Source organism: Neltuma alba, unplaced genomic scaffold (assembly GCF_004799145.2).
Source record: "Neltuma alba isolate B1F8T4 unplaced genomic scaffold, ASM479914v2 tig00006429_pilon, whole genome shotgun sequence".
NCBI classification, from domain to species: domain Eukaryota; kingdom Viridiplantae; phylum Streptophyta; class Magnoliopsida; order Fabales; family Fabaceae; genus Neltuma; species Neltuma alba.
In genome coordinates this window covers 2,761-10,829 of record NW_021634463.1, presented here as the reverse complement: position 1 = coordinate 10,829, position 8,069 = coordinate 2,761, and the positions used below count along the sequence as shown (strand labels likewise).

The 8,069-nt window shown below is 29.9% G+C and overlaps 1 pseudogene; it reads left to right on the top strand.

The window, feature by feature from the left end:
- The first annotated feature begins 5,815 nt into the window (after positions 1 to 5,815).
- LOC114750389 (stem 28 kDa glycoprotein-like) lies at positions 5,816 to 7,133 on the top strand (annotated as a pseudogene).
- The last annotated feature ends 936 nt before the right edge of the window (positions 7,134 to 8,069 follow it).

The following is an 8,069-nucleotide window of genomic DNA, read 5'->3' as shown; positions in this document are numbered from 1 at the left end:
ATATAAAACTTAAATGTCTTCTTCTTTTTTTTGGTAATTAAGGCTTTTAATTTTGTAATTATTAAAATTTATATTTACAACTAATCTTTTTGTGAAATTTTTTTTAGGATTTAACTGTCACTAAGTTCATCTTTTTTTATCCATTTTTACAGAGAGGACCTACTATTTTAAAGACATACTTCTCAGTTTTCACATATAATAAGATCTTTGGGATTTTTTTTTTTTTAACATTCATAGCATTCAGGTTTAAGAGAAAAAAAACCTGTGGTTGTGCATTGCGTTGGAAAATTTATTTGATGGATGAGATCATGAGAGGGCATTTATATCCTCAATAACAAAAGTAATTTAAATAAATTAATGAATAGTTTTCAATATTATCTAGAGCCGGGAATCAGGGCCGGCCCGGCCCTCCAGGGCTGGCCCTTCAGGGCTGGCGGGCTTAAAAGGGCCGGCCCTCCAGGACTGAAATTTTAAAAATACCCCAATTTGCTAAGCCCGGCCCTTAAGCTACAGGGTCAGGGCCGGCCCGCGGGCTTTTGGCCCGTTTAAAGAAAAATACTATTTTTTTTATATTTATCAAATTTTTTTATAAAAATATAAAAATAAACCAATAAAATTATTAATAAAAGACATCAATATGAATAAAATTAAGTCACAAATATAAAATATCATCATATATAAATATTCATCAACATCTAAGAATATCTAAAACATTCATTAACAAGATAACAACATCTAAAAGTTTTATCTATAATGCAATTGTGCAATAAATAAACACTGTCATTAATCTTTTGAAACTTCATCATCACTATAATTAATTACTTTTCTTCATAAGTATGCTTTTCTTTCGTAACAAAAATATCAAGTTTTTCTTCTTTATAAGAATTTTATTTTTGAATTTTGCAATCTAACTATTATTTTACTTTAATGTGAGAAACATTGTTGTTGAAACTCATGAATTTCTAATTCAAATTATAGAATCACAAGTTATATAAGTATAAAAATATTCTATTATCAAATATATATAGTTTAAAAATATCAACGCATATAATATAAATCAAATCATTATTAAAGTCCAAATTAACCGATTTTTTAAAAATTTAATTAGATAAATTATTGTCTAAAACTAAATTTAATTTTAGAATAATAATAATAACTAAATATTTGAAATATTATTAATAATGTAAAAAATTAATAACATTAATATTATATAAAAAAATTTAAAAAATAAAAAAAATTATAAAATGGCTTAAAAGGGCCGGCCCGCGGCCCTTCAGGGCCGGCCCTTTTAAGCCCTCGGCCCTTCAGGGCTAGCCCTCCAGGGCTTGTTTCTCATTTTAAGAGAAAAATATCAAACCCGGCCCTCGTAATTTCAGGACCTAAACTGGCCGACCCGATGGGCTCGGTCCATTTTCCCGACTCTAATATTATCATTTTTTTTTTTTTTACCAGAAGGCTCTAATATTATCATTGATATTTGAATTTTGAAAAGTACAGGATCAGGCACATGTATTCCGTGACTCCTGTTTCAGCACGCCTTCTTATGACACCTGGAATAATTGGATAACGAATCACTGGTATTCGTTTTTATCTTTTTCTTACTTTTCAAATTAATACATTTTTTTATTTTTAAGATTTGACCATACTTTGATTTTAATTCAATAGTTTGGAGCCCTTTAAAAACAAAGAACGCTCAATTGATTAACAATCCATCTAAAGACTTAATTATTAAGAGAATATAATGATGTCGTTACAATCCATATAGTCAATCTCATCTAGTGAGATAAAGCTTATTATTGGTGACAATATTTTGATTTTGGTACCTAGCATTTGAAATAGTTATTTTTTGTTCTTAAAATTTATTCATGTATGAACATTAGTCTTTATAAATTAAATATAGTTCCAACTTTAAGAACTAAAAATATTAGTTTTGAATTTTAAAGACCAAAATTAAAAGAAAAAATTATAATAAAGTCCTAAAGAAGAAAAATGATTATAACATAAGTCTCAAAATTATCATTTTTTGTTCTGTAACTTATCATTACATACTGCTTATATTATTATTAGAATTTTTTAATATTTATTTTTCTTTTTTAGAATCTCATTATAATTCTCTCAAATTAAAATGAGATTAAACTTTATTCATTAAAAATTATATCAATCTTTACTTTTTCTTTATTTTTTTAATGCATTGTTTTTGAGAGAATTATAATGAGGTCTTGAGTAAAAAAACAATTAAAAAATAAGTCCCAGAAGTTGTTATTCTTATTATAAAATTTGTTATTATAAGCCGTTGATGTTGTTATTGAAATTTTTTGATAATTATTTTTCTTTTATAACACTTAATTGTAATTTGCTCTTATTCTTTTGCATCGTCCTTCGCATGCCGCACCAGGCCGCGTGGTCCGGTGTTTGATGGTGATAATACTGTGGGATTTGATTGTAATTTCCTCCTGTTCTTTTGCATCGTCCTTGGCATGCTGCACCAGGCTGCGTGGTCCGGTGTTTGATGGTGACAACACTGATGGAGTATTAATTTTTAGTTTTTTACAGTTTAATTTTGACCCGTTCTTTTTCTTTATTTTTTTAATGTGTTGTTTTATGAAAACTTGAATTTGAACCAACAAAATTAGTCTTCATGTAAATACATGAGAATTTAATTTGGAGGTTCCGAATTTGATTTTGATTTTAGTAGTATTAACAAAGTTAACGTTATTAGATATAGAGTTCAAAACCAGACTTGTTAAAAGCCTTTTTAAATGGGGATTTTACCTTAATTTTGGGAGAAAATTATTTATGCAATTTTAACAGGTTATATTTTTTGAAGAACTTTTGTTTTGGTCTTTTATATTTTTAACATTTTTTATTTTGGTTGGTATATTTTTTATGAATTTTTATTTTGGACAGAAGAATTAAAAAATACAATTTGAAACTATACAAATTAAAACTTAAATTTATTAAAATATAATAAACATGAACTCATTGATAATTACAAATCAACTTTATAATGGATGCATTGAAGGAGAATAAAAAACAGTACACAAACGCATGATATTACTACCTCCTGTTCTAATTATAAGATCTCATTTATAGATTACAAATCAGGTTTTATAATTAGAACTAGAGGTAGTATATAATTATGAATTATGAAATATAAAATAGGATAAAATAGATATAGGCATTACAGATAGGAAAAATTGCAAATAAAAACCCCTGAATATGTAAAATTGTGATTTAAGACCCTCAACTTGAAAAATAGCAAATAAGGACCCGGTTTTATTTTTGCAAATATGAAATCGTGGTAAAATGTCTGAAATACCCCTCAACCAAATGATAAATTGACTTTAAAAAATGATAAGTTCACTTTAATGTATGACAATTTCAGTAAATCAAATCATAACTTGATTGAGGGTATGTTAAATGACAAGTTAACTATTGAAAATAACAAGTTCACTTTAGCGAATACCAACTTCAGTAGACCAAATCACAATTTGGCTGAGGGGTATTTCAAACATTTCATCCACATTTCATATTTGCAAAAGTGAGACCCGATTCTTATTTGCTATTTTCTAAATTTAAGATCCCAAATCACAATTTTACATATTAAGGGGTCTTAATTTGTAATTTTCCCTTACAGATATCTATTATTTTATATTTATAAAATATTTTTTACATGTTTTAATTTATAATGTTTTAGCATTTTCAATTTCTATTCTTTAAAATAATGAGTATAAAATTAAAAATATATTAATTTAATTATAATAGGCTTGATCATAGTCCAACTTAAAATATTGAGATTCACTTAAAACATTCTGCTTTCAACACACTAAAATATGATGAAGATTATCTCTTTTTTTAGATATATTCCTATATTAACGTTTTGGATAAAAATGTGATTATATTTTTTGAAAAATTGATTTCACACATATCATTATTAAATAAAAAAGATACCTACAGGCTGCAAAAGATCTACTTAATTCTAATTTATATTTCTGTTTTATTGAAAATATGTTCAAGCAGCCTGTTTCAGAACAAAATTTAAATAGTTAACCAAGGTCACTGATTTACACACACACACACACACTAAATGTTCTTGTTTTCAATCCGATCAAGATATATGGATTTTTTCCATGCACTAGCCCGGGCCCTTCATATAAAAATTAGTTAGATTTTGGATTTTGTTCTAAATATAAAACCCTATTTATTTTATCTTCCAAATTTATTATTTTTTCCTAAAGTATGTATATTGATTGTGTGTGTGTGTATTAAGGAGATTCCTATAGCTTTTATATTAAGGAGATGAGGTTGTATTATTTATTCCATAACAAATACTTATTATTAATACGATTAACAGTTTAAAAGCTAGTTATATTTATTTGATTGGATAAAAATGTATTAAGCATATATTAAATACTTAAATCTTCTTGATATAAAATGTGGTGGATCACATCATTCATAGGAAAAAAACGACCTTGGGTGCTAAATATAAGATATGCTCTTTTGATTTTATAAGTTACTTCCAACATTTTTTACATAAAAATTTTAAACTTCATTAACTTTACGTAAAAATTCGACAACTTTTTAATTTTATTATTATTTAATATACATTATATCCCATAAGAATAAAGTCAACAAAATAATAAATGAAGAATAAAATTATATATTCATATAAAAAATTCTCTTTCTACCTTGTAAATAGGACCAAAAATAGGACCAGACAAGTAATTTGTAATGTAATTTATACTACAAGCTAAATCATATATTTAGGACTCTTCACACAACTTTTTTTAGACAGTTTTTATGGAATCTTCATATATTTATTATTTTGTCGCGTGGAACTTTTTTAATTCCGTTACTATTTTATTTAGAAAAATAAGTCCTTTTTCTGTAAACTTTTTTTAGTTCAAAATATAAATCATTTTTCCTTTTTTTTTTGGGTCTAAAGTATAGCTCTTGTTTGATAATGATAGCATATCAGGCATTAATTGCTTTTCTTAAGGGTTAAGGTGACCACTCTGAAATATTTACTGGATGAAATTCATCTGCTTTTAATACCACCTCCGATCCTAGTTATAAGATATTGTTTGTAGATTACAAATTAAATAAGATCTTATAATTAAGACAAAAGGTAGTATATTAGAAGCAAGATTGTGCCCCAAAATATTTTAGTGTGCGCTTAATATCCTGTAACCCTTTTCTTAACTTTTTTTTTAAACGTTTTTTTGGGTAAATTATAACTTGTCTTTTTCTACAATTAAATACTATCAGTGACCGTTTTAAATTTAATAAGGGTAGTTTTGGTAAGCATAGTAATAATTATTTTTTTACAAATTTCATGAGTTAATTTCCATTTAACTCGCTGTAGTTATGTAAATTGGACTTATTATATTTTGAATTAATTATAACATAATTTATTAAGAAATTTTAAATCATCATATCACCTATCTTGTGGAATGAAAGACATATAGTTTTACGTAATAATTAAACAGATAGTATCAATGATAACAGGATAGCAGCTCATGAAAAATGTGCAGCTAATATGACTCAAAGTTTATGTACATCGGGTCCAGTAAATATTGTATTTAATATGATATTAAAAAAATTAAAAAAAAAGGGTCTATATCCAAGTGAATCCATCGATGGGGACAAAGAGTGAGTCCATATGTAATTTAAGAGCTTGTCTTCTATTGTGCCACAGTATAATATTACTACAGAAAGATAAATATGAATCAACATTAATCTTTCCCCGCATGAAGTCTATTTAAGGAAAGCAAACCCAAGGCGAGTTCCGGCATCCAAAATCTGCCTTCTCTCTTCTTTCTGAGATGATGAAAACCCTAGTAGTCGCTTTTCTGCTTGTCGCCTGTATTGCAGCGACAAGCTATGGAGCAGAAGAACCTTACCAAATCTTCCCTCTCCGTCTGAAATCCGGGTCGGGCCCAGAAGGCGCCTCCGTCCAGGGCATAACCTGCGCGAGCTGGCGGCTGGCGGTGGAAGTCCACAACATCATTGAGTGGACCGGCATTCCGGCGGAGTGCCGAGACTACGTCGGCAACTACATGCTGGGTCAACACTACAGAGACGACTCCAAAGCAGTTAACAGAGAAGCTTATTTCTATGCTCGCTCTCTCGCTCTCCCTAGAGATGGCAGAAACATCTGGATCTTTGATATTGACGAGACTTCCCTCTCCAATCTTCCCTACTTCGTTCAAAATGGATTCGGGTATACATACAAACATACATACATATATCTTCTTCTTCATTTCTTCACGGATGAATACTGTAGTGTACTTTTAGGCTCACTGGCCATACTGATTTCTTTGTGTGTGTGTGCGCGCGCGCGTGAAGGGCGCTACCATACAACGAGACAGAGTTTACGAGTTTTGGGGAAAGGAGTATCACCAGCACTACCAGAAACGCGGAAGCTGTACAACAAGTTGCTCAATCTGGGCATCAAGATTGTGTTCCTTACTGGAAGAACCACCGATCTAACCACAGCTACCGTTGCAAACCTCAAGAAAGCTGGCTACCACACTTGGCACAAGTTGATCCTCAAGTAAATGATCACTCATATATAATCTTACCTGCATGATCACTAATTTGTATGGCTGTGTGTGTATAGTTTGAGTTGTGTTGTGTGGGAGTCATTGTGGTGTTCTGATGGATGAGAAGTATTGATAGCTTGGGGTTAATAATTACAGGGATACGACGGAGCACGGAGATTCGACGGCGGTGGTGTACAAGTCGGCGGAGAGAGAGAAGCTGGTGAAGCAAGGGTACAGAATCGTGGGAAACATCGGAGACCAGTGGAGTGACATCCTGGGAACCCATACGGGCAGGCGGACCTTCAAGCTGCCCGACCCGGTCTATTACGTTAGTTGAGAGTTGAGATGCTATCCACACATCAGTTTGGAGTAATCTGCATGGGAGAGATGAGAGAGACAGCAAGGAATGATAAGGAAGAAGGAGTGACTCTTTCTATCGATCGGTAGCTATATAGAGCGTCCGGTCCCATCTTTGCTTCTGCTTTCATCTCCTTCAAAATAAAATGTATTATTCCAAATTGATCTGTGAGCTGTGAAATATCTCCATCCGTGAGAAATAATAAATAAAATCTTCCATCTTTATCATCATCTTCATCATACATATATCTATATACACAATTTTAAATTTAATTATAAAATTTAAAAATATGAGTCATAGAATAATTTTAAGAAGCACTGAAAACAACTTTTGTATTTTCTAAATTAGAAGTGAAAAATAAAAAGTGAAAACAAACACGTGAACGCGAGCACAGGTTCAGGGCTTCATATCCAAACATGACATGTGGTAGTGTTCATGGGACAACAAGGCATTGACGGGGTACACATCACCCTTGAACAGCACTAACAGCTATTTGGGTGGAAACTAAACCATGATTTTAAAAGTACTTTTACGTTATACAAAATAAATATATAAAAAAATTTATTTCGTTTTACGAAAAATACTTCTAAAAAGTACTTTGGTACTTCCAAACATCCCCTAAAACCAATTTGGAGACCGTATTATTAAGTACTGCTAATCAAATTAATAACATTAGGCCAAAAACAATTATTATCAAATCATACACCATGCAGATTTATCCTCTGTTAAAAATTAATTAAAAAAAAAATTTCACTTTCCTTTTTATTATCAAATCATTGCAAAGTGTTTTCATGACGCCCTTTTAAAACGACAAAACATAGAGAAAATTGATATGAAATTATACAAAGTGTTTTTTCTTGAGAAGTACTCTCCCGTCTCTTTTTATTTTATAAGAAATAATTTCTCTTAGAATGGCGTTTCTAACTAGAAAAAAACAACTCTTCTTTTTTAAAATTTTTTACTCATCTTTTACTTTTAGCCTCAAAAAAATATGCCACTTCTTATTTTCCACAATAGATTTTACTTATTATCCCTCATATACTCTGTTTACCGATAATGGTATATATAATTGAAAAAAAGATGAACATATCTTACATAGTTATTATTTTAACTAAGTTTAACAACATTTTGAATCACATGATCTTAGTAGTTGTTTCTTATAATAA